The 27218-nt window shown below is 37.3% G+C and overlaps 1 long non-coding RNA gene and 1 pseudogene across 1 annotated transcript; one reads left to right on the forward strand and one right to left on the reverse strand.

Moving 5' to 3' along the window:
• On the reverse strand, positions 1-24769 carry LOC107690664 (adenylate kinase 8-like; annotated as a pseudogene).
• Positions 24770-26433: 1664 nt separating this feature from the next.
• Positions 26434-26927, forward strand: LOC107690692 (uncharacterized). The gene is made up of 3 exons (XR_001634477.1): positions 26434-26492; positions 26574-26724; positions 26827-26927. It is a non-coding gene; the product is annotated as an uncharacterized LOC107690692 (long non-coding RNA).
• Positions 26928-27218: the final 291 nt, after the last annotated feature.

Here is a 27218-nt window from a genome sequence, read left to right on the forward strand (position 1 = left end):
TAAATGATGAGAGAAAATGTTTTTGGGTGGAGTATCCCTATAACAGTGTTTAGCTCTCAGATGTTTCTCGGTTAGACAGGACTTTGGGTAGTCGGCCCACAAGCCTACTCTCCAGTGACTCAAACACGGTGTGTGGGTCCTGGCCAGCATTGATGTATACTGCCTGTGGGTAGAAGGCCTGCAGGTCCGCTGTATGGTTCCAGTACTCCTTAAGCCTCTTTAGCAGTTGTGCCTCTGAATGCCGTGGGTTAAAAGGAATGGATTCTTTATACACAAATTTACAATGTACTAAGCTGATTCTTTCTCACCATTCTCCAGTCACAGGATCCACACCCCTAAGTGCTACCCTCTCAATAGCAATGTCATCAGTTATCTCCAGGAAGAAGACCCTAGAGGGGAGAGAGGCAGATATCATGTGGAAGTCTGTTATGATACCTGTGATCCTCTCAAATCGCCTGAGAAAAAAAGCTGCTTGGTAAAGATATTAAATGCCAAAGACATAGGCTAATTTAAAAACAATGAAAGACAAAAACAATTAGGCTTGGGAACTGGGTTTAAAGAAAATCCATTAAAAAGAGAAAAAGTGAGTGTGATCAGCGTAGTACAATAATAATAATAATAATAAAAATATAAAGTATATATTAACTAACTGTGAGACCAGTCGGATATATGTAGAAAGATACACACCATGTGTTCTGTCAGTGTCATTTTATAAAAATTAATGAATGAAATGTTACCAAAAAATGGTCAAAAGAGAGGTACCCTGTAAAAAGTAATTATAAGTCTGTGTAAATATACAGTGCAATTCAAAAAATACTTTTATTCCGCAAAGACATTAAATTGATCAAAAGTGTCAGTAGAGATGTCTATAATGTTACAAAAGATTTCCATTTTAAACAAATGCTGCTCTTTTGACCTTCTGTCCATTAAAGAATCTTGAAAAATATGCATCACAGTTTCAGTATAACTGCTTTCAACATTGCTAATATTAAGAAATGTTTCTTAAGCACCAAATCAATTATTTGATTTTTGAAGTATCATGTGACACTGAAGACTGGAGTAATGGCTGGATGAAAACTCAGCTTTGCCATCACAGGAATAAATTACATTTTAAAATATACTAAAATAGAAAATTATTTTAAATTGTAATAATATTTCACAATATTACAGTTTTTACTGTATTTTTGGTCAAATAAATGTAGACTTGGTGGGCATAAGAGGCTTCTTTCAAAAACATGAAAAAATCTTACTGACCCAAAACATTTGAACTGTTGTGTACCTTTTGCGGAACCAGAATTGTAACAGGAACTAGAACCATTAGGGCAGTCGTGGCCTAATGGTTAGAGAGTCGATTAGTAACCCAAAGGTTGAGGGTTCAAGTCTCAGTACCGACAAGGTAGGTAGGAATGTACAGTGCTCTCTTCCACCTTCAATACCATGACTGAGGTGAGACCTTTGAGCAAAGCACCGAAGCCCCAACTGCTCCCTTGGTGCCGCATGGCTGCCCACTGCTCCGGGTGTGTGTGTTTACTACTCACTGCTCTGTGTGTGCACTTGGATGGGTTAAATGCAAAGCACAAATTCCAAGTATGGGACACCATACTTGGCTACACGTCACTTTAAATTCTTTACAATTCCCACATTCAATTGTCAAAATGTCTGCAAAAATCATAACGTCAAGTGAAAATCATATAAATCCATTATTCCATTATATGAAGACTCCATCTAGCATTCAGAGAGGAATAATCATAATATACTGGTATTAGAGCTAAATAAATTATGAAGAAAATAATGGAAAACAGGGATACTCTCCTGGGCCACGAGGGGACTTCAAACAGAGGAATGTTGGGGTCTCTACCCAGGGGTCATTATGCTTTGACATTGTGCAGACACAAAGTGCGCCAAATGGTGTGGTCAGATGGGGGGGTTACATGCCAGTCTTGTTCCAAATGATTTCAGCCAGGCCTATAGAGGACAGAAACCTCACAGCCTCTTCCACATCATAATTATTAGCCACCTAAACATTTTACGTAGACTGAGATAGTTGTGAGATGCAATTCTGCACCAATTTAGCAATAGATAAAGACCAATAGGAATTGTACATCATGAGGTCTTTTCCACAAAAAGTGGTGAGAAAAGAAAGGAAAATGGGAAAAAGAGATCTAAGTTGGTGCTTTTGATAAAATATTTAAATGTCTTTGTGTTCATGGCTCTCTGTGTTCAATGGGCCCTCTGAAATGGACAAAGGAGACATGGTGCTTTAACTGACTATTAATCTGGATTGAAAATGCAAGATATTTGAGTGTTTAAGAGGCATGATAATGTGTGTGTGTGTAGGTTTAATTATTTCAGAAAAAGGCTTCTCTCAATTTTTTATGAATATTTGTCTTAAAAAAGAAATAATAACTACTCTGCAAAGCTATTAGAATTAATATTTATGCTTCCTCATGAAATATTTATAAATGTGGAGGAGCAAAAGGATGGTGCGTTGTGTCTGAGGCTGGAGGATGGAAGGGTGGGGGCTTGTGTTCGTCTTTCTTCTCATTCCCCCACTTTTTATGTGGGGGGAGCTGTACAAGATGAATTGATTTACATTAGATGTTTCTTACATGACAGCTCGAGATCCTCTAACAAATGACTTACTAAAACAATGCAGATAACAAGAGCCTGACAGTCCTCAGCTGCTACAATAGATCACGAACCGCACAAGTCTTGGGTTGGCATATCCTGTCATCAGTATATGCGTGTATGTGTGTGCATTTCTGTTCTTCCACTGGTATACGGTATACATTAAGTAGATGGTAACCTTTGATCCTTTTGTTCTTCAGTTTACTCGCTGAGCTGAAGTGATCCAAGAAGGTCTCGGTCCATCTGATCTCTCTGAGCGCTGCCGCTCCCATCAGCCCCTCTGCCTCCCTTTCTATCTCTCCAAATTAAGACATTAATGAGGGAAAGATTCTTTACAGGTGGCCACGGCAATGTTTACCACTGATTAAATTGTAATGCTGCCCCTGCTGTATAATTGATAAGCCAATCAGAGGAAGTGTTGCTTGATTTGATGGGGAGCGGACACATGGAATACATTTAAGTAATAGAGAGCAAGAGCGCAGTGCACGTGGAAAGAGAGAGAAAGAGAGAGAGAGAGAGAGAGAGAGAGAGAGCAAGGCAGGGACGAGAGCAGGTAATTGGGCCAGACTCTTAGCTTACATGGCTAATTGCTCTTCTTTATCTACCTGTCACAGGTAGCCATGCATATTTCAAAGCTCCCAAAGACTCTGATTGTTTGCAAGTGTGTCAAGGCTTGATGACTAGCCAAACTGGAGAGTAGTTAAAGACTGGTAGGAGGGGTGGGAGTGAGACCAGCGAAACTGAAGTAGTAAAGTAGTAAAGCACCATAAAAGTATCATAAAAGTGGTCTATATGACTTGAGATTGAGATTTACTGTATATTTCAAGTCTTTTGAAGTCAAACAATAGTTTTATGTAAGAAAACAGACCAAAGAGAATTTGAGAACTGGATCAGTTTGATTTATGTATGAATCACTGAAGCCTGTTCATGAACCAGGGCAGATGTCAAGATTTACAAAAGATAATACATTTCTGTTCCACAAATCTATTACACAGCTTCAGAGATTTTGATATATAGACCAGAAGCTGTAAGGACCACTTTTATAATACTTTCACAGTACCTTTTTGTCCTTTCACATTCATTAAAGGGAAAAGAGCAGCCAGGGTATTCACCTAAAAAGTCTTAAGATTTTGGACAGAATTCTACTTTTGAGAAAGCATCCCTTAAACCAGTGGTTCGCAACCAGAGGGCCTCAACAAACTTCCAAAAGGGGACTCAAGATGACTTAAAATTATTTAAAATGAGACAAACCAAGCATTAAAATATACTAAAACAGCTACAATTTTAAGTTTAGCTGTTTTATGCTAAACCAACAACTTTTAAATCAAATTTTAAAAGTGTAGATTTAGTCATGTAAATGAACTAAATCTTATAACTTTTATAATGAATATACATTTTTATAGTTATGCAAAGATCTAAAATATTTTATCATTAGAAATTGGATATTAAAAATCCTTTTCCAGTAAATCACAAATGACTTGAAAAAATCATGGGGCCTTCAAATATTGTTGTGGTCCATGTGGGGCCTTGAAACCGGTCGCCGTGATTTTGCCAAGTAAGACATGATCCTGGATCAACATAACTGTCCAAAAATATAGACTTAACCCAATCCCAATCCCTACCCCTAATTTATTCCTAAAAACAGTGTGAAATGATAGCTGATTAACAAGGGTGTAGAAGCACCCAACACTGATTGTAAGCCTAAAACAGATATTTCCTGAAAAGTTATCCCTCAATTCTGATTGGTTGATAGGAATGTTGTTCCAGGATCAACAAGAATGTTGATCCAGGAACATGTTGTACTTGGTGAAATCACGCTCACCCTTGAAACCATTGCCTTACATGTTGCTCTGGGGTTCATACTGTACATAACAATAGCTAATTCTAGATTTCCTTCTAAATGAAAGTGTCACACATCCACAGCAAATTGTGACTGATCAGCTTTTGAAAGAGGATCAGATGATTGCACCATCAGAAACCAGAGCAAAGGCATCTTCATTTATCTGATGAGAGAATTTCATTAGCGAGAATCCTTTTTCCTTTTCTTCCTCTTTCGTCTTTCGTGGATCAGGTAACTTCCTTTACATGACAAAAGAGGGAGCGCTAACTGGAGCAGACAGCTAATACTGTGAAAAACCTGCCACTACAAAATCTTCAGAAAGGCAAATAGGTCATTATTGTAGATATACTGTATATGAACAACACAAAGCCAAAGTACACTTTAAAAAAAAAAAAAAAAAAAAAAAAAAAAAACTCTCCTTGCAACAACTTTTAAATCAAATTTTAAAAGTGTAGATTTAGTCATGTAAATGAACTAAATCTTATAACTTTTATAATGAATATACATTTTTATAGTTATGCAAAGATCTAAAATATTTTATCATTAGAAATTGGATATTAAAAATCCTTTTCCAGTAAATCACAAATGACTTGAAAAAATCATGGGGCCTTCAAATATTGTTGTGGTCCATGTGGGGCCTTGAAACCGGTCGCCGTGATTTTGCCAAGTAAGACATGATCCTGGATCAACATAACTGTCCAAAAATATAGACTTAACCCAATCCCAATCCCTACCCCTAATTTATTCCTAAAAACAGTGTGAAATGATAGCTGATTAACAAGGGTGTAGAAGCACCCAACACTGATTGTAAGCCTAAAACAGATATTTCCTGAAAAGTTATCCCTCAATTCTGATTGGTTGATAGGAATGTTGTTCCAGGATCAACAAGAATGTTGATCCAGGAACATGTTGTACTTGGTGAAATCACGCTCACCCTTGAAACCATTGCCTTACATGTTGCTCTGGGGTTCATACTGTACATAACAATAGCTAATTCTAGATTTCCTTCTAAATGAAAGTGTCACACATCCACAGCAAATTGTGACTGATCAGCTTTTGAAAGAGGATCAGATGATTGCACCATCAGAAACCAGAGCAAAGGCATCTTCATTTATCTGATGAGAGAATTTCATTAGCGAGAATCCTTTTTCCTTTTCTTCCTCTTTCGTCTTTCGTGGATCAGGTAACTTCCTTTACATGACAAAAGAGGGAGCGCTAACTGGAGCAGACAGCTAATACTGTGAAAAACCTGCCACTACAAAATCTTCAGAAAGGCAAATAGGTCATTATTGTAGATATACTGTATATGAACAACACAAAGCCAAAGTACACTTTAAAAAAAAAAAAAAAGGGGCGGTACCTTTTCAAACGTTACACCTTTGTACCTGATGGTACCATATCGGTACCTAAAAGGTACATATTATTATCTAATGTGTGCGTATTAGTACCTAAATTAGAAAAGGTACCGCCACAGTGACATTTTTTTAAAGCAAAGCTCTTAAAATAAGACTAACCACTGGGCTTTAATCCACTTTACCATAGCATTAACAACACAAAGTAAATGAGTTTGTCAATACAAGCTAAAGACTCTGGTGCCACACAAACAACATCGTCTTGGCACTTATCGCAGGCAATGACTCTCTGTTAATGGAGCCCTTTCAGGAAATGGGTAAAGGGATCCCTCCAATCTAACCAGTATGCCAACACTGCTGCACTCTGTCCCCTCTCCCTTCTGCCAGTGACACCTATTAAATGCCCATGCCCTGGCACTGCTCCAGGAGGAACTGACTTATTCATCCTCACTAAAGCCTGGTAACTAGAGAGCTGTTAATTAATAAAGCTGTCAGGTACAGCGCCGCCATCGGGCCATCATCGGCCCATCGGAAACATTATCTCCCCATTGTTTCAGGGCCAGGCTAACCACGGGCCTTCGAATCAATTACACTAATGCTATGCAAATAAGGTCTCCTGCCATTAGCCCAAACAACATGGGCTGTTAATGGAGGAAATAAGGCCTTGCTACACAGAAGCGGTGAGGGAAGCAGACACCATGGCTGCTTGCTGATCTCTGGGATAAAATCTTAATACCAGAGAGCACATAAGATGGAGTATATATGATGAGAAATCATGATGAGTAGCAACAGGTTGAAAAGGAGGCCCTACGGTGATCATGTAGAATTTTTCTAATGTTACTGCACAGATTTGTGCTCCTGCTCTTGTTTCTGTGTGAAAGGAGACTGAATTGGGACACGGTTATTTTCACTCATGACCTAACCTCAAAGTGAGCTCTCTGATGAGGGGACACACACAGAGGACAGGTTGTATAATCTAAGTGGCATCAGATCCTGCAGGGCAGCAGAGCTAAGGGTAATCTGAGAGGGCAATCTGAGCCCTGCGGTTACACTCACTATTTAGGATAACCGAAGAGACGCAAATCACAAATAATAACCTGAAAGTTTCATACACTCCTCTTCTGTTTTGTTTTTGTTATCTAAACACCTACTGTATGTTTACATCTCTCATGTCTGTCACTGTGAAGGTCCTATAGCCGGTAAATGAATGGGAATCCAGTGAATAGATAATCCATAGGCTGAAATCGATAGAGGACAGAATTGAATGTAAACCAGGGGTTCTCAATGTGTGGTTAACCCCCAGCTCTCATATATTGTGCACTTCCTTACATGCAAATGCACCATGCTTGCATAGCTGCATAGTTCCTTGCCCATTGTAACATTCACTGATGTCAGTAAATTCTTTTTTTTTTTATACGTTTATTCAGCAAGGATGCATTAAATTGATCCAAAGTGTCACAGTAATAATTTTTGTATTGTTACAAAAAATGTATAATTTTCATCAAAGTATCCTCAATGTGTCAAAAAAATGTGTCTTGGTTTCCACAAAAAATATTAAAACTGTTTTCAACAGTGTTAAACTGAAGACTGGAGAGTAATGGCTGTTGCAAATTCAGTTTTGCCATAACAGGAATAAATTACATGTTAAAATATATAAAAATAAAAAAAGTTTCTTTAAATTGTAATAATATTTCACAATGTTACTATTTTCAGTAGCGTGTTTAGGCACCACGCAAACCATGCAATTGCGTAGGTCCAGGGGGCCCAAGTGGAATGTGATTTCGGACTATTTTTGCTGTATAATAAATGCAGCATAAGAGATTTCAAAAACAAGCATTCCCACATGTATAATTAATTTGTCAAAAATTATATTTTTTCAAAATATCTTCTTTTGGAACAACACGAGGGTTAGTAAATTATCACACAAATCACAGAACTGGGTAAACTATCACGTAATGTCAAAAATACTAATAGTCAACCAGATTATGGTGGTGGTGTAGATGTTTTTTTTTCTAGTTTCAAAGGGAGAAGGGAATGGGAAACAAACTGAGAACCACTGGTACAAATCACTGTGATAATAGTTTAGATCCCTGTACAGTCATATGCCTTCCACGGTTATGGAATGGCAATTAACATGCTGAGTTTCAACATTTACAGCCATCTAAATTGGTTTATATTGACTAATATACCTGTTTGGTATGAAATTAGACTCTTGGAGTTCTTCTGCCTGCTCCACATCTTGAGGAAAGCCATGGAGCACCCAGCCTCGTGTGGTACAGTCCATCCTGCTCAGTCTCTCAGTAAGGATCTGCAGGACTATACTGGATGGCACTGTACAGATTAAACCACAAATATAGCGATAATATGATACAGTTATCACCTATTTATAACTTCTTCCTAATTACATGACAGAAGTACAACAATACAAAGAGTAGAAGAAGAGAAATCACATTAAGGCAAACTTCGAAAACCTCAAAAATGTTGAGGTTTAGACTCCTGAGAATCAACTTGCTGTGTCCTTTGAATGACACTCGTCCTATATACTGTAAACATGGTGTACAGAGGGGGTTTACCCCATGAGATGCACACACAAACACACCTGCTCAGCATTTGTTTGAAATACTGTATACGTTCCTCCCTGTAGGACATCAGATCACAGTGTTATAGATCTAACGGATGTGACAAAGGCCTTTCATTTGTTTACTTCCTTCCAGGTACTGGAAGAAGTTTTTGAAATACGAAAGATGCAAATATAGGATGCAGTTTTAAGGGTTTGAAGTACTAAATAAACAGTTAATAGAAGCTGATTCGAAAACACATTGGCACAAGTGGACAGAAAGCTAAATTAATGTTTCACTTAAACCGAGGTGCAGGGCATCTAGAGAGCTGGGGTGCACCATTAAGAGGATTAAATTAAAGAGATGGTCTGAGGAAAACTGTAACAGCATCATCTCCATGCTAAGCATCAGTGATCTCATCATCAAGCGGTACTGTCAAGGACGTGCCTTTTGTTTGTATCTGTATCAAATCAAGGCGGTTTATTCAGATGTGAGGTGATAAATAATTAGCAGACACGGTGTTATTTAAATTCAGGTGTGCACATTTTGTCTTTTGAAGATATTTCATGGGTCCCTCTCAGAGTACAAAAGCAGTCAATGGCTGACTGACAGGCAACATAAGCGAACTGTTTAAGGGGATGATGGCACCTCTTAAAACCGACGGAAAGCACAGTAGAGGAGGGTGGCGCTCGTGATACTGCGGGAAAATTAACGAGAGCGGCGGAGGACAAACAAATAATGAGGGTGAAGAGAAAATAGAACAGCATTCTTTAAAGAAAGCAAGCTGGCACCCAGGGGGGTCCCCGCAGCTGGTGAAAAATTAAAGTCGACGGTTTCAAACTGTCCAATTTCCACATCAAACGCACACAGCCTCTTGCCTATCTCTACAGCCCTGCTTCAAACATCAGGCAGCCTGGAGAGGCTTCCTCTTCTTTCTTTCTTTCCTCTCCTTCTTCACTTCTCCTAAGACTATTTTTTGGTTTGCTTAATAATCCGGCTTCTCAAATCCCAGAAGCACTGTACTGGTTACACTAGCCACCAGCTCTCCATCGCCTAATTATACCCCTGTGAGGCCATTAATCAACTTGTAAATTATTTAGGCAAGCACTCTGCCTCAAATCCTCTGTCACAGGAAAAGGGTGGAGAGAGCCAAAGGAGAGAGAGAGAGAAGGCACAAAAATCCCCCTCTCCCAGGATACCGCAATCCTGTTCAACAAGGCAATGGAATACGAGCTAACAAAACATTTACATAGCATTTCTTATGCACACATTGCTACTTCAACAAACACTCAACATGAATTTATGAACATATGTTGCATGTGACAGATACTGCTAGATACTTAACATGCTCTGACAGATCTGGTCATATGGGGTGTGCATGTGTACTTTTCAGAGGTAATAAATAAACCTAAGTTGAGTCCACTCTCAAGACTTCTGTATGAGCCATAATAGGTTTTATTCCTACAATATTCCATATACAGTAAAATTTATATTATTTGGTAGAAAGAAATGTGTATCAAAGTTTTGTGATGTGTAAATATTTCAATGTACAAGAACTAATTATCTGTTGCAATAATGTTAGTTATGGTTATCCTAAAACTTCAAAAAGTGTAATATAATATAATAATATCAAATAATATAATATAATAATTCTATTATATTAATGAAAGTTAGCACATGGTGTTAAAATAATTTTAAAAAATTCTTACAATAAAAGGATAATGTTGTTTGGACCCCACTGAATATATCCTTATATATATATATATATATATATATATATATATTCTAAATATATCCTTTTGTGTTACACAGAAGAAAGAAGGTCAGGTTTGGACCAACATGAGCGTAGGGTGAGTAAATGACAGAATGCTCATTTTTGGTTGAACTATTGATTTACAGCTAAGAATATGAATAGTAAAACAATAAGATGATATGTAGCTCATTTAAGCGATGCAGTGGCAACACCTGTGATCTCCCTGATTTAGATTTGAGAGTTATAAAATCATATGTAAAGCCAAATGTTAAAAACTTGGGTGTTATAATGGACAGTGATTTTAAATTGGATAAACAAATTAATTCCGTAGTTGAATCTAGTTTTTTTTTTCAGTTGAGGCAATTATCAAGAGTCAAGTCTTTTTTGTCTTTTAATGATTTTGAAAGGGTCATACATGCTTTTATCTCGACCCGCCTTGACTATTGTAATGGCCTCTATGTAGGTATTAATCAGGCCTCCCTCAAACGTTTACAGATGGTACAAAATGCTGCTGCTCATCTGTTAACAAGGACGCACATGCGCGAACAAATTACACCCATCCTGGCTTCTCTTCATTGGCTTCCTGTTCATTTTAGAATTGATTTTAAGGTTTTAGTTTTAGTTTATAAGTCATTAAATGGACTGGCACCAAGTTACCTTTCTGATTTAATACAGCCACACGATCCATCGAGAGCACTTGTATTACTGACCATTTGCTCTTGGTTGTACCTCAAACAAGGCTGAAAAGCAGGGGTGACCGGGCTTTTGCTGTTGCAGCCCCAAAACTTTGGAATAACTTGCCTCTATATGTTAGGCAGGCCCAAACACTTGCTGTTTTTAAATCCAGTCTTAAAACTTATTTTTATGCTCTGGCATTTAACGCAGTATGAGAGCTGTTTTATGTATTTGGTTAGTGTTATTGTTTGTTATGTGTAAAATTGTTTTGCTTTGTTTATGCTTGTACAGCACTTTGCAAAACAATTGTTGATTTAAAAAAGTGCTCTTGTCACATGTTGGTGCTGTAAGGAGCACAAGACGACGGAGAATTCCAAATAACAGCCCTTTAATAAATCCACAGAAAAACACTGGAGAAACTCAGGGAAAATGCAGCACAACCAACATCTAACATCAAACAATAACCAGCAAGGACTGAACAGAAACGGAGAGTACTTATACAAAAGCAAGAGAGGGACTAATGACTAAATTAACAGGACACAGGTGAACAGAATGAACTAATCAAGGGAACTAAGGAAAACTAAGGCTGCATTCCACTCCACTTTTAGACATGCACTTGCAAACTTCCCTAAGCACTAATTTATCCCCACCCCAAACACCTCTATAATATATAAATAAATATATATAAAAAATTTTTAAACATTTATAACAGCCCAAACATACCTATATACATATAGAATGCTGCACCAAACAAATTCGTAAGGGGAAACGTAAACAAACAAACAAAAAAAAGAATATAACAGAATATAGAAAATATATATATTATATATATATCTGTCTTATAGAATAAGATAAAAGCGTCTGCTAAATAACTAAATGTAAATGTAAACAGTAAACCAACTCCATAGCTGATTCTAAGTGATCAAGGGCTTAGGACGTTCCAGTTCAGCCCATTCCAAGGGTTCCGCCAGAAGTGGGCACCCATGCAACGTAATCAATGACGTACATCTGAGTAAACGAGACGGAGGGAAGTTTGCGAGTGAAGGGCATAAAAAAACGGACTGAAACGCAGCCTAGGTCAAGGAACAAAACTAAACAGGAGAACAGGAAATGAAAGAAACACAACCAAAGTCCATGAACGGAACATAACTGTGACAGCTCTGTAAATAAACTTTGATTTGATTTGATGCAAGTTTGCAAATCTGGCTTGTGTCATTCCTAGTCCCGTACTTCCTCTTCTCCCCATTTTTTGTCTTCTATTTACTATCAATGAAAGTGTCAAAAAGGTGAAAAGTACAAAACATAAAAATGCATGCTTATATTCTGTGATTCGCATCCCATGAGAATCTTTATTAAATTAATGATGACTTGCTCAAGGCGAGTTGCTCGGGCTGGAGCTGTGATAAAGGCAGTGATTGGCAGTCCCAGCAGATGAATGCATTCTCTGAGGGGCGGGACAATATATATATATATATATATATAATATAATATATAATATTATATATATATATAATATATATATATACTGTATATATACGCTGTATTTATTTATGGTCTCTGAGGGATTTAGAACAGAAAGGTGTTGGGCAGACACAGAGGGTGTGAGATGGGAAGGGAATAACAATGATGAGGATGAATGAAAGGTCACAGAGAGTCAAGACATCTAGAGCATTATGATGTATTCAAAATATAAAAGTACTGGTTGTCTAGAGTAGAAACCTGTAGGGTAAGAAGCCAGCAAGTACTGTGATTTTGTTTAAAAGTAAGAAAACCTGTCTACAGAATTACATACTGCAAATTATATTACAATCATTTAGAATGCAGTTACCATAAACTAATGTCATATATGTGAATATAGGACAACATGTTCACCAATCAGACTATTCTGGCTGTAGGGGGTCCAATTATCTGGTCAAAAGCAGGAATCAGAACTCTGCAGCATCCAGACTGGGGTTTCACTTGTTCTGTATGATTGACCCATTTGGCAGTAGGTATAGTGGAGGTGAGGAGGCATACCTTGCTGTTCTGACTCCAGGTAGGGTTTAATGAGCTCCCCCATATGGCTCTCATCAGCTGACACAGCCTTCAGAAGCTTACCACAACAAACTACCGCGACAGAGATATAGGAAAGAACAGAAGAAAGTTCAAATGAAAATTATAATAAAAAAACAACATACAACTATGGACACTGTACAACAGCTCTGTAAATAAACTTTGATTTGATTTGATGCAAGTTTGCAAATCTGGCTTGTGTCATTCCTAGTCCCGTACTTCCTCTTCTCCCCATTTTTTGTCTTCTATTTACTATCAATGAAAGTGTCAAAAAGGTGAAAAGTACAAAACATAAAAATGCATGCTTATATTCTGTGATTCGCATCCCATGAGAATCTTTATTAAATTAATGATGACTTGCTCAAGGCGAGTTGCTCGGGCTGGAGCTGTGATAAAGGCAGTGATTGGCAGTCCCAGCAGATGAATGCATTCTCTGAGGGGCGGGACAATATATATATATATATATATAATATAATATATAATATTATATATATATATAATATATATATATACTGTATATATACGCTGTATTTATTTATGGTCTCTGAGGGATTTAGAACAGAAAGGTCCCCCATATGGCTCTCATCAGCTGACACAGCCTTCAGAAGCTTACCACAACAAACTACCGCGACAGAGATATAGGAAAGAACAGAAGAAAGTTCAAATGAAAATTATAATAAAAAAACAACATACAACTATGGACACTGTACAACAGTTGACTCATTAGTCATCATTTACTCTCTCATGTTGTACTAAACCCTTATGCTGTTATTATGATTTTTGGTGTTTTTGTATCCTTTTTGAAGCTTGACAGCACCTGATCACTATAAACAGTTGTTGTATGGCAAGAGCTGCATAATGATTCTTCAAAAATTTATACTTTTGTGTTCAACAGAATAAAATAACAGTATAGTCATTTGAAACTACATGAGGGTGAGTAAATAATGACAGAATTTTACATTTTGGCTAAACTACCCTTTTAACAATGTTGAACCTTGCAGATGAGAAAGTGTACAGATGAAAAGTGACAACAGAAGTTTAGGAGGAGCTTACTGTTGACAATGCCGTATTTTTGAGCAATTAGTTTTGCCTGAAGACTCTTTCCTGAACCTGGGGGTCCAAACAGCAGGATTCTGGGAGTGTAGGGTGAGGCAGTGACGTGGAGCACGGACATAGTTCAGCACTGCAATATAAATAAATACAAAATAATCAAATGAATGCGAACATTCATATGATATGTAACACTGAAAAATGGGCGGGCAAAATGTTTAGATCATTTTCAGTGAATGAAAGACAACATGTCAGGCAAATAAATGAGATTACATATCTATTCAAGCTGAAAACTAAATGTAGCTATCAGTGCCACTACAAATGCATTAATGATACAGGAACATCCAAAATTTGGGATTGGTCAGATTTTTATTTATTTATTTTTTTCTCTCATGAATGATGAGTCTCTTATGCTCATCACTGCTCTATTTATACAGTTAAAAATACAGTAATATTGTGAAATATTATTAGAATTTTAAATAGCTGTAACTATATTGTATTTTAGAATGTAGTTTATTCCTGTGACGGCAAAGATCAATTTTCTGCAGTCATTAACCCAGTCTTCCATGTCACATAATTATTCAGAAATAATATGCTGATTTGTGCTCAGGAAACATTTTTTATTACTTTAATAAAAAGTATTATATTAAGTTGTGCTGCTTAATATAGGATTCTTTGATGCACATTGTTCAAAAGAACAGCATTTATTTGAAATGACCTCAAACTTTTGAACGGTATGCATTACAAAACATGTTTGTGCAACCAAACACAGATTAAATATAAATTTCTCTAACCCTATAGTGATTGTTTACTGCTGTATCATACTTTAATACAAAACAACACAGGCACAGACAGAGTCTACTGAATGTTTAACAGAGTAAGATAGATAATAGAGCACATTTGTGAGGCTGGTGACAGCCCATTCGCTCAGATCATAAACAGAGATTGCCAATAAACCGAATATAAAGCCACTTGATTAATTAATCATTAGAGTCTTCCTTTCATGTCCACGGGGGCATTTGCTTGTAGTGTGACATCCACGTCGAAGCCATCTGTTTGCAGTTGGGTTTCACTCACAACAATGCTGTTTGTCTGGAACCTGCACCGAGCTGCCATTCTAATGTGCGATGATTAACAACAGCTTAATCATAACTAATGAGTCCCTCTCATCCAGCCCTTTATGCTGCTAATTGTTATACAACAACATGATAAATGCTTAATATGCAAAACATGTTAATGCGCTAAAAGGCTAAGTCAGGGCGAAACTAGCGACGTTACAATCAAACTGCATGCTGAATTAGCGCTAATCAAGATTTAAGATGACAGCCTTATTGCTGTTTGTACCTCAGTATGGGTTTATGAATGTTTTATGGCAGAGTTTATCTCAAATATTTATTTAATGTCCTCCATTTAGATGTATGAAGAAAATCAGGTGCAGTTGAGTCAAGATTAAAGCATAATGGCACACTGTCCTAAATCTACAATTTACAAATCAAGCCCACAGTGCAAAACCATTAGGCCGGAGGGCCGCTTCCTAGATAGATACTCAATGGAGCATTTTGGATTTAATACTAATGTGCCATGAGACTAAATGAGCCTTTATTTCCCCCCAGATACGCCTAACTTCTATGAGAAAGCGAGAGAAACCAGTCCAAAACTGGATTTGAATTTCTCCCAACTCATGTTTATGTAGCCTGAGCTGGCAAAATATTGTGAAAGTGATCACAATAAACGGTGATTTATGACAAATCTCTCTAAAAGTGCTGACCTTAATATAGAATGACTGGCTATCAAATCCATGCATACTCATTTGTATGATAAATATGCATCTTTGTTATTAAAAAAACTGTGGTATGAATTTCACAAAATGCTGCGAACCTGCCTAATGCTACAGTCAAAGTGATGTATGCAAAGTGTGGTTTAAATATTCACTGCCTAGCTCTACCTCATAACTAAAGGAAGGGAAGTGACAAAATTATTTTGTCAAGTTGAGCGATATAATATTTAGACAGGTTGTATTCAGATGGTTTTAATGTAATTGGCGAGGACCGCTCATCCCTGCCCAGGTTCTCATGGGATAGTCTGTGCCTGCAGAGCTGCCGGAGGCAACCTCCTCAACTGGCAGAGTGCTTGACAAGCTGGTCAATCACTGCCTCTGAATGCAACCGCTGCGCTACTGACCTCCGACCAATAGGGGCGGTAGATCCTGGTTCATCACAGTAGGTGTTATTAGTAGAAATGTTTAAAAAGCTCTAAATGTAACTCAGTGACCTACCTAAGCTTAATCTGCAGACATTTTTAGAGATACAGTCTATGTTTTGAATTCAAATTACTTGATTAAATTAGCAACCAATGGAAAATACCACCTAATATCAATTTCTTACCTCAAAGTCATTGATAACCAGTAGTTTGACAAGAAGATCTGTACACTAATTTAAAGGGATAGCCAAAATGCTGCCAAAAATGAAAATTCGGTCACCATTTACTTACCTATATATCATTCCAAACCTGTATGAAATTATTTAGAACATAAAAGAAGATATTTTGAGAAAAGTCTGTTTTTTTTCCCCATACAATGAAAGTAAATAGTCATCAAAACTGTTACTGTACCAAAATTCTTTAAAATATATATTTTTTGTGTTCCGCAGATAGAAGTCATACAGTTTTGCAACAACAAAATGACAGATTTTTCATTTTTTGGTAGAAGTATCCCTTTAATGCAGATGGATGGCCCTGGTACCAGACCAGGTAAAGGTGGTGAAGTTTACCCTGTGAGAAGACGTCTACATGGGGCTGGTCAGCATTGATGGTCTTCAGGCAGCTGTGGAATGTGCGCTTCACAGCATGAGCTTCTGTGTGGAACTTCTGAAGCTTTTTGGCTATAAGATTAGCTGGCATCAGTGTGCTGGGTGTTTCTAAACGCTGTGCAACCTCTTCACTTTCAGGCCACATGAAGGTGACGTGATATACATCTGAAACATGGAAAGGAAACATGCGGGTAAGTTCACATTATATACACCAGGGTATATGTACTGAGGTGGAAATATTTTGTGTAAAATACAAAAAACTTTATCATAGCATTTATTTTGACAGTGAATGTCCTAAAAAAAGATTCATAAACAGAGATCATAAATAAACAAAAGGGAAAATGGTAATTATGTGAAAATGGTGCATTCGCACCATCACAAATCTGCAGGGAGCTCTGGCTTTTGTTCATTACAGCTGGGCTTTCTGAAACCCTGAGGACACACTGGGCCCGTTTGGGATTCAGCAAACAGGTTGAGTGCTGTCAAGGTCCACAGATAATGAAGTGCATTCTAACAAGGGTGCGTGTTGGCTACCTGTCTCCCAGTCCCACTCTCTGAACTAAGAAAAGTGTAATGATCATACAGACATTACCTCCTGTGACAGGGTCTATCCTCTGGCCCGAGCTCCTTTCAATCAGGACGACATCAGGAGCTTCCAGCATCACTGTGAGGAAAGAGTTAAAAGAAAGCGCTAGAGTTTGACAAATCCTCTAGGGAGTGATAGCGAGTCCGAGAGGGATATTTGAAATTTGGGTATTTGATTCAAACCTCTTGTTTTTCAGTTGGGAACAACAAAATGTTTGGACAACATGCCACTAACCAACATGATCTGGAGTGATGCCTGCTTCTTGTAGATATAGCGCCTCTTCTTGTGTCTTGGGAATGGCTTCCAAAACCCAGCCCTGGAAATACAATGCATATATTATACACATACTTCTCTTGAGAAGGAACAAATAATCTGCTTTAAACAATAATCCAACTCTCTGGTGACGGAGTCCAACTCTGCTGGTGACACAGACGATGCTGACACCTTCTGCTATTAACACAGCTGAAACCTTGCATTTTGTCTTAAACAAACACACACGCGCGCGCACACACACACACACACACAATTTTTCTGTTTACATTTCTATAAATGCACTTGCTTTTCCCCACGGTCAGCTACTGTGCTTAAATTGTAGTTTAAAATTGTTTTTATATAGGCAAAACAATATCCTGCTTGGAAAAATACTTAAAAAAACCAGTAATAGGCTTTGAATGAATAATTTTATATGAATAATTCATATAAATTGCTGCCCTGTACCAGTCTAAATAATGAATGTATAAATTGTTGTATGAATAAGGAGTAAAACTGGCCCATATGGGGTCTCATTCAGGGAGGCAAATGGAGGGTTAAATCCATAAAATCCTTGAAAATGTACCTAATTCTCCAGCTCCTCTCCACACTTCTCACTTAGCAATAAAAATAACATAAGAAAGAAAACCGCATGCATATCATTCATTAGTTACAAATCCATTAAAAAAAATCCTCCTCTCTAATAGTCTCCTAAATCCCAAGGCTTCCTGTGCAATGGTGCGGTAAAATAAAGAACAAAGAACCATCTCCCAAAAGTGCTTGTTAGGGGCCAACTTATTACTGCAGCGAATAATCTTAAAATAAATAAATATATGCAACAAACATTTATAGATCTAAGTATTATCAGAGGAGCTGTGGGTTTTTGTTGCTGAGTTTCGAGTGTCTGTTTGATATCAGCCTTTGTTTTTTCAGGCTTTGATCTTTACCGGCAAGCCTATCCTTTGCTTCACCTGATCTCAGCACGCAAGTTTCCTCCCACTTACTTTCCCATTAAGCATTTGATTGCCTCTGTCACTGGGAAGCCCATGAGCAGGGCCTGACTCACAGATTGCTTGAAAGGCCTCTAGCCTACACAATCTAACTGCCGTGAATATAGAAAAATACAGTGTAGATGTTGAGCAAACTACAGCATCTTGAATTACAAATGTCAGTATACTCTTAAAAATAAAGGTTCTTTATTGGCATTTATGGTTCCATCAAGAACCTTTAACGTCCATGGAAATTGTCCTTTACACACAAGGTTCTTAACAGTGGAGAAAGGTTCTTTAGATTTTTTAAACTTTTCTTCACACTAAGAAAAAAATGGTTCTTTACGAACTGTTCAAGGTTCTTTTCGGAACCAAAAATGGTTCTTTGACATCACTGCGAAAACCCCCTCTTGGAACCTTTATTGTTAAGAATGCAGTGAGGTGTCTGTTTAGTTTATTGATGTGGAGCATTTCTAGAAGAACATAGTAAAATAATATTTATCACAGAACACACAGACATCGGTTGAGGAGCGGATTATATACAAATATGCAACTGTAAACATTCAGAGGTTTGACAAGGAGACTGAGCCCAAACTTGTTTCAGTCAAACTTCTGCACATACATACACGCTCTCTGCACACATTAACTCCCGCACACACATACATCTGAACACAGAGCCCCACTGCGACTTGTTTCATTCCGTTTCATCCCCACATCAAAAGAGGCTGTGGTGCTGTAGCAGTGGGCTCAGACAGAGACACCAGGACTGAAACATCTGCAGTGAGGCCAGCTATCACAGGAGGGACATGCGTGGAGCAGATGTCACCAGCCAGCCCAACAGCAGGCAAGGCAGGGGAGCAGAAGCGGCTCTCTGACGTCACTCACAGACCCCAACACGCTGCTCCCCCACACAATAGACTGACAATAAGACAGCATGAGCGGCTACAAAACACTCCACTTGACTTTTACAATTAGATCTCAATTAGTTGTTCACTTAGCTGTTAACTACTGATTATTTGGTTAATTTATTTTGCTCTTTTTTTAATATAAACACACACAAAGTGAAGTAACATACAAAGGAACAGAACAGAACCCAAGTCTCAAACAATTTTTTTTTAATTTAGAAATTGTATTAACTTGATATGTCGTCTTAAATGCAGTGTTCACTCAGTGGAAAACACTGAACACGTCAAGTGAAAAACAGCAAGCATTTATTTTGTTAATTTAGGTACACTACCATTCAAAACTTTAGGGTCAGTAATTTTTTTTAAAGAATTTAAAACTTATATTCAGCAAGAATGCATTAAATTGATCAAAAGTAACAGTATATACATAGTATATATTACTATAATGTTACAAAAGATTTCTATTGCAAATAAATGCTGTTCTTTTCAACGTTGAATTCATAAAATAATCCTGAAATAAAGGTATTATGCTTTCCATAACAATATTAGGCAACAAAACTGTTTTAAACATTAATAATAATAATAATAATAATGTTTCTTGAGCACTAAATCAGTATTTTAGAATGATTTCTGAAGGATAATGTGACACTGAAGGTTGGAGTAATGACTACTGAAAATTCAACTTTGCCATCACAGGAATAAATTACATTTTAAAATATATTAAAATAGAAAACAGTTTTTTTAAAGCAATAATATTTCACAATATTATTTCATTTGCAAACTTTCCTTTAGATTCCTCCTTTCTCCCTCAAAATAGAATTACAGACACTATGCAAATTCAAACAGCATAACTTTATTTGGAAGCCTCATTAGGGATCCGGATGACTGTGACATGCGCCCCATGATCTTTCTTTCTTTTCTTCCTTCCTTCTTTTTTTTCTCATTTACTTTAGGGTCCGTTTTTTTTCCAGGACTGAAAGGCACTCATTAAATTGACATTTTACTTTAAATCACTATTCATTACCTATGCTCCCTCTATTAATTTTCCACAAGAGTACAAGTCTAAAGTTTTACAAACAGTAGCCTCATGAGAGAACGAGAGAGCGAGAGAGAAAGTATTAAGACAGCTTGAGAAGCAGCGACAGGCGGAGATGAACTAGATGACCTAGATTAGGCATGATTAACATTCGTTGTTGCTTAATTTGGAAAAACAGGTAGACAAGCACACACACACATGTAGGCATCAGTAGCAGAGCAATTAAGCTTAGCTGTCTAGGCTCCAGTGGTGATGTGACATGTCAATCATTCCATTCTTTGGCCCATTTAAGTGTGTGCGAAGCTAGAGACCATGAGATGAAGGCTCCTCATGGTGAGCCAGAGATGCTTTGTCAGATGTCTAAATCTACAGAGGAAAAACTCTACCTCAATCCTCTGCTCATATGCAGATCAGTCGGGAAGGAAAATAATTAAATAACCTGATAAATACTATCAGACAGTTTGCCTGAAGGGATAAACATCCATTACTAGATTCAAAGCAGTTGCTAATCACAAACTACTGAGATTAAAAGGTGAAAGTTAAAGGATGGCAAGCGAAAAAAGTTTCGCAATGGGATCCTTGGCTGAGTAAAGCCATTTGCGGAGTTCAGTGAGGAATAAAAGGAGATGCTGTTTGGAGTCGGACGATTTACATATTCCTCCGTGCGGCCACACAGAAGAAACTGACACTTCAGAGAAAGACACGATCAGGGAGACCGTGATTGATTGTGTGATTTGATGGCGAGATGAAAGGAGGAATCAAAAGGGTTTGAGATCTGAGAGTGTACGTGAACGGACACCTCAGCGGTGAGGCTCTTAGCATCAGTACTGAGATCACATGTAACTGGCAGCCGGTGAGGGGCCTGCTGGTGATGAAAGCTTTTCTCAGAGAACTCTCACTGGGCAGTCTTGTATTCCCCGAGACCCATCCCAGCAGTCCTCAAGGGAGGCGGAGAAACACACGTCGAATTATTTATCATAGAAGGTTGAGTGTAAATAAAGAAAAAATACGACAACTTATTTGGGCATCACGCTTGTAAATATATACACTGTTCAAAACTTGCATGCAAGATCAGGATGAAAATATGTTTCTCTCACTTTCTTTTTTTTTTTTGTACTTTTTAGACAAGTTGAGTTAACTGCTCAGTGGTAATTTTTCTAAATGAATTACTAAAGAAATAAAAGTAAATAAAAAAAACAAGTCCTTACCTGTCGAATACAGTCTGGTTTTGATTTGAATCAGCTGGCTCCAGAGGTCTTTGGGAATCTTCTATCAGACCAACATTAACAAACATTTGAAATGGCTTTGCACCGGTGGCTGTCAAGTCAAATAAAAATACAGAACTACAGACTCCTGTCATCTGCATGTTGATCAGACCAACACTGCATAGCAACATTAAATCACAGAGAGTACATTTTTAAATCAAATGTAATAATTAATACTAACTGACTTCAAATCAAACCCTATGATCTAATCTAATCTAATCTAATCTAATCTAACCTAATCTTATTTGATTTTATCTAATATAATATAATGAATGTCAGGTAGTCTAATAGAAATATAAACCAACTGACTCCTGTCATTTGTTTGTTTCTAACATTACCTTCTAAACCTATATCTGTTCTATAGTAAACAACTTTTAAATTGTCCACCAAAACAATCGAATTATTATTAAACAAATAATATGAGAAATATTCAAATAGCTGTTGAATCTCTATTTATGACACACTCTGCTGCTTTCATCTCACTCTCCTTTGTGAATTTTGTGAAAATGATAATAATTGGAATCTTTTGGATCGTTCTGTTTTAAACTCAAGGCCATGGCGAGTTTAAGTGAGAGGATAATTAGAATAATTAAACCATTGGGAGGCACATTTCCCAAGCATATCTCTCTCTTTTCTTCTAATTCTATTCAACTCTCCTGATTTATCGACTAACTAGCCTGCGTTGCATTTGCATGATCAGACTTCAGACAAAATCAGTTCTATGTCTTTACAATACCACAGAGACAGCAATTACCGGCATCCAGAGAGTGTAGCAAATGCTGACAACATTACCTTTCCTACTTATACATCTAAAATGAATATCATGATCAAGGCATTCCAGACTACTTTTCCTTGAAGATACTTTGCAATTAAGTAGTAACATGTTGCACACACAAGCTTACCTAAAAAGGCAAATATAGTCATAACAATCTATAGTAAACCTTATAGAAGTACATGTGTTTTCAAGAGAATTAGAAAGAGAGACCCCACCTGTTTTTTGTCTTGGTACTGCCGTGCAGCTCTGCTTAGGTCACTGTCATCCTTTAAGATATCGCTAAAAGTTACGTGAATTGCCTGTGTGTGCTCACACAACTTTTTAGCCTGCGACAAGACAAAAGAGGACAATCTGAAGCAACATATAAAATGACAAAAATGAAAATACTCTGAACAGGTAAAGCTGTACAGATGACAGTATTGGGATCTCTGAGGCCTGACGCTGTCACTATGATGAATACATTATTGAAAAGTAACTCTGATTGACTTGACAGGTGTATTTATAAATACATTTCAAGACTGAAGAAAGTACACAAAGACAAAGAAACAAATATATGCATTTTTTTTACAGGAGTTATTTACAGGAAGCACAACACTAACAGTGCTGGATGACACTTTAAAAGACATAAACAAGAAAAATATACACTAATTGTAACAAAGTTTAAATGGCAGAAATGATTGGAGCTACTCAGTTTGGGACTTAAAATGATGCACTTACTATGGTTCTTTTCCCGGACGCTGGAGGACCCAACAATATGATTCTTGGCACTGGAATAAATAAAATGAATGAACTGTTCTTAATACATTACAGATGCAAGGCAACATTATAGTTAATTAAATCTAGTAATGTATTTCTAGTTGATGTCTAAACGCTGGCAGTTAGTATCATTCTATAATAAGGTTAAACTGTCTTTTTATCTGAACAATGTTTAATAAGTTGGTTACAGCACCAACTTCAAGTCACACTTCTTATTTGATATTATGTACGACTGCGCCATCTTGTGGTAAGGAATGTATTTTTATAAGAACGAATTACCTTCATACAAGTAATTTCAGAAATAGTCAGGATTTATCAATAGTGCAAATACATAAATAAATACATAAATAAATAAAAACCTTACCATCAAAACTGTCCCTTTTTAGGAAGTTAATCAGGTATTGAATGGGGTCCTCTGGTTTGTCCACCATTACATTGCTCAGTAGTGTCTGCAAATGTATAATTTATTTGATCCATTTATTTGCCTTAGAAATCATCATAAACTTATTAAGCATTGTTTAATAAAATGTCTATACCAGGACCAGGTGAAATATGTCATGTTTCTCTGCATAAATGACCATCTCATGTCCTTACAGTCGCATCCATCACTGCAGTACACCACACGACACAGAGGTCACCAAAGACTTGAAAATCTGCAAATAACTGTAAAAATGTGAATTCCCTTTCATGGGAACTTCGAACTGCGTCCTCTAGGGGTCGCTATGGGGAACGCCTCGTCGTGACCCGTGTCTGAAGCATACATTGAAAAAACACCAACCTGTTGGCCGGCGACAGCCATGACGTAACTACCGGTGCGACTATAGTATAAATAGGCGCCGGGAGCACACATCATTCTCTTCTTCGTCTTCATTGACTGTTTTGTTTGAAGCGTGCATTTCTGTGGTAAGAGCGATCTCTATTTATCTCATTATGGCGAGCACTAGCAAAGCATTTAAGGATGTGTGCATCCGTGTTGACGTTGTTTAACATCTGATGACACACACGATCTATGCGTTCCTACTCAGGGAACCATGGTTACATAAGTAACCTGAGACGTTAGTTCACAAAAAGAGTAACGTTACCTGAAATCAATAAAACGCATACAATAGTCTTTTATGAGGCTAAACGTGTCCAAAGCGGGAAAAGACTCTTGAACTTATGTAAACTGAAGGCGGAGGTTTCTGAGGCAAGGATGGGACGTGTTTTTAGTCAGTACAAAATACCAGTAAACAAACTAGTTTTCGGACTGACCCTTTAAACAGAACAAATGACGGAAATTACATTGGTTTTCAGATGCAGCATTGACTTGCCAGCTGAAAGCCTTCTACTCTTTGGGAAAATTTGAGGAATGTAACGAAAACTACGTAGGTAACGTTACTTGATTAAAAAAAGAGAGTCAAAAAGAAGACATTTATTTAATGTTACCTTGGCTTGAAACGCAGTTTTTGCTAGTTTGCCGTGCGCATGCGTTTGTTACTGTATGTTGCCATTGGTAACTTGGTCAGCAATCACCATCACCACCATAGACATAATAAATACCTAGACGCCTCATTGGCCGCTTTGAGCCGTTGCTGCGATACGTCAACACGTCCGCCATGTTTGTGAGGGCAAGACTGCCTTAAAAATAAATGGAGGTAAACGGAGGAGCTGCGGTTTTTTCTGGATAAAAACACGATAACGTTTACATTTATCAACCGATTTCAGAGGTTTGTGATCTACATGGAGTTAAAAATAACTCTGCCTCCAGTTATTTAGTTAGGTTTGGAAAATTATTATTTTTCGTAAGAAATTGTGAAAACTCACACTTGTCTCACTTGTCTCAATACAATTCTAATGTTAATGTAGTATAACTGTGACATATACATGTTTTGTAATTTGAATGTACATTAAATGAAATTAAGTTGTTTCATTGCTTTCTCTGTCTTCAACCCCAACATTTTAGCTGTGCTTGTGCTTCAGATCAGAACACAGCTCATTCCCCTTACAAAAATATCCTGCAGGAATTCCTGAAGGAATGCTGCTTTCTGTGCAGGGATCATGCAGGAATCCTGCAGGACAGAACTAAATTCCTTCAGGACAGAGACATTCCTACAGGAGTCCTGCAGGATTGTCCACACGTTTGTCCTGCAGGACCGCCCCACTACATACAGGAATTTTTAATTCCTGTAGGATTATAGTTTATAGTTTATAGTTTATGCATTTAGCAGACGCTTTTATCCAAAGCGACTTACAGTGCATTCAGGTTATACATTTTTTTACCAGTATGCGTATTCCCTGGGAATTGAACCCATGACCTTTTGCGCTGCTTACGCAGTGCTCTACCACTGAGCCACAGGAACACGTAATTAATAATAATAATATCATACAGTGGGCAATAAACATGTCATGAAGTTGTCAATGCAATTCATTATTCCCAGTATTGCAACGAGTGACGCAATTAAAAGACCGTTGACCGTCAGTCTCAATTCTCGCTGAAGCAGGTGAGTGACTGTTATTTTTCCCACATTTAAAATGCCTAAAAGTGTTAAAAATCAGTTGTATAGTATTGTACTAGTGACACATAGCCTAATGTTGAGAATGAAATGCTTAAGTAAATGACATGGCAGGGTCTCCGTCTATCTGTCTGTCTGTCTGTCTGTCTAATTAGCAATGTCCTATTATAATGTGATGTTAGTCTGTTTGTTTCATCGATCTATCTATTTATCTATCTATCTATCTGTCGATCTGTCTGTCAGTCCGTCCGTCCGTCTATCTATCTAAACTGCCTGTTTTTCTCTGTCGTTTTCTATCTTTAATATCTATCAAAACATTGTTTCTTTTCTCAGTTATACAAGATGTGGGCTTTAATTGAATGGACAGAGAACGACGCTTCGCTAGACATTGTAAAGAAAATGGACATACTTTCGTTGATGTAAAATACGAAGATGAAAGCTCTCCAGCAATTATTTTGAAGCTGAGTGGTAAACAGATAATATTTCAGAATGTAAATACTTTATATATCAATGAGTGCATTATATTGTTGAGGCAAAGGAAATTCTCTTTTTTGTTGTTGTTGTTTAGAAAATAAAGACAGGCTGCTGAAACTCTTCATCAGGTAGAGTCAGAGAGAAAGAAAAAGATGAGGGCAAACTTCCTGACAAAAGACCAATAAAAAGGAAGGAAATATTTAGTCCAGAAAACAGTCCATCGCCAAGTCCAGAGAAGAGATGCAAAAGAGTAAAATCTTTCTTCCTGATAAATTATTTAAAAAAAATATATTGTTGCATAAAATGTTTTTATTATTTATTTACTTTTTAGGTTGACGAACCACAGAAGGACAAACTGTTGTTCAAAAAAATCCAAGAGAAAGCCAAAGAAAACAACGAACCGAATGAACTTAGAAGAGAAATCAAGGCCTTGAAAGCTGAAAATCAGGAACTAAAGGCACTAAACTTTAAACTACAAAAAGGTAATTACATAAGTTTCCCTCATAAAAAATAAAAACACTTCCTTTTTATGTTTTTACTGATGTGAACTTTTGTGCTGTTGTTGTTTTTTTCTCCCTATTTAGACATTATTAACAGATTTGAGGAGTTGTTGCCAAATAGAAGCAGATCTGTTGCACAAACCTGTCCACCACCTGCATCTCCTAAACCTGCTCCTCATCCAGCTAATCAGTCACATACTCATGTAATCACTCACTAACTTTTTTTTTTTTTTTAGATATCACAGGATTCCTGTGTGATTCCTGTAGGATTTCTGTGAGATTCCTGTGGGATTCCTGCAGGAGTCCCACAGGACAATGATCACGAAAATCCTGTGGGATCCTACAGGACCTTGCAGGTGATTTTTCCTTCAGGAAATATGTAATATTATAAAGTATATGTAGTACAAGTTGTAGTAAAGTGAATAATATAAAAAGTGAGTACAACAGTATATAATAGATTTATAATAGCATAAATT

Source organism: Sinocyclocheilus anshuiensis, unplaced genomic scaffold (genome assembly GCF_001515605.1).
Source record: "Sinocyclocheilus anshuiensis isolate Anshui unplaced genomic scaffold, SAMN03320099.WGS_v1.1 scaffold2041, whole genome shotgun sequence".
Taxonomy (NCBI): domain Eukaryota; kingdom Metazoa; phylum Chordata; class Actinopteri; order Cypriniformes; family Cyprinidae; genus Sinocyclocheilus; species Sinocyclocheilus anshuiensis.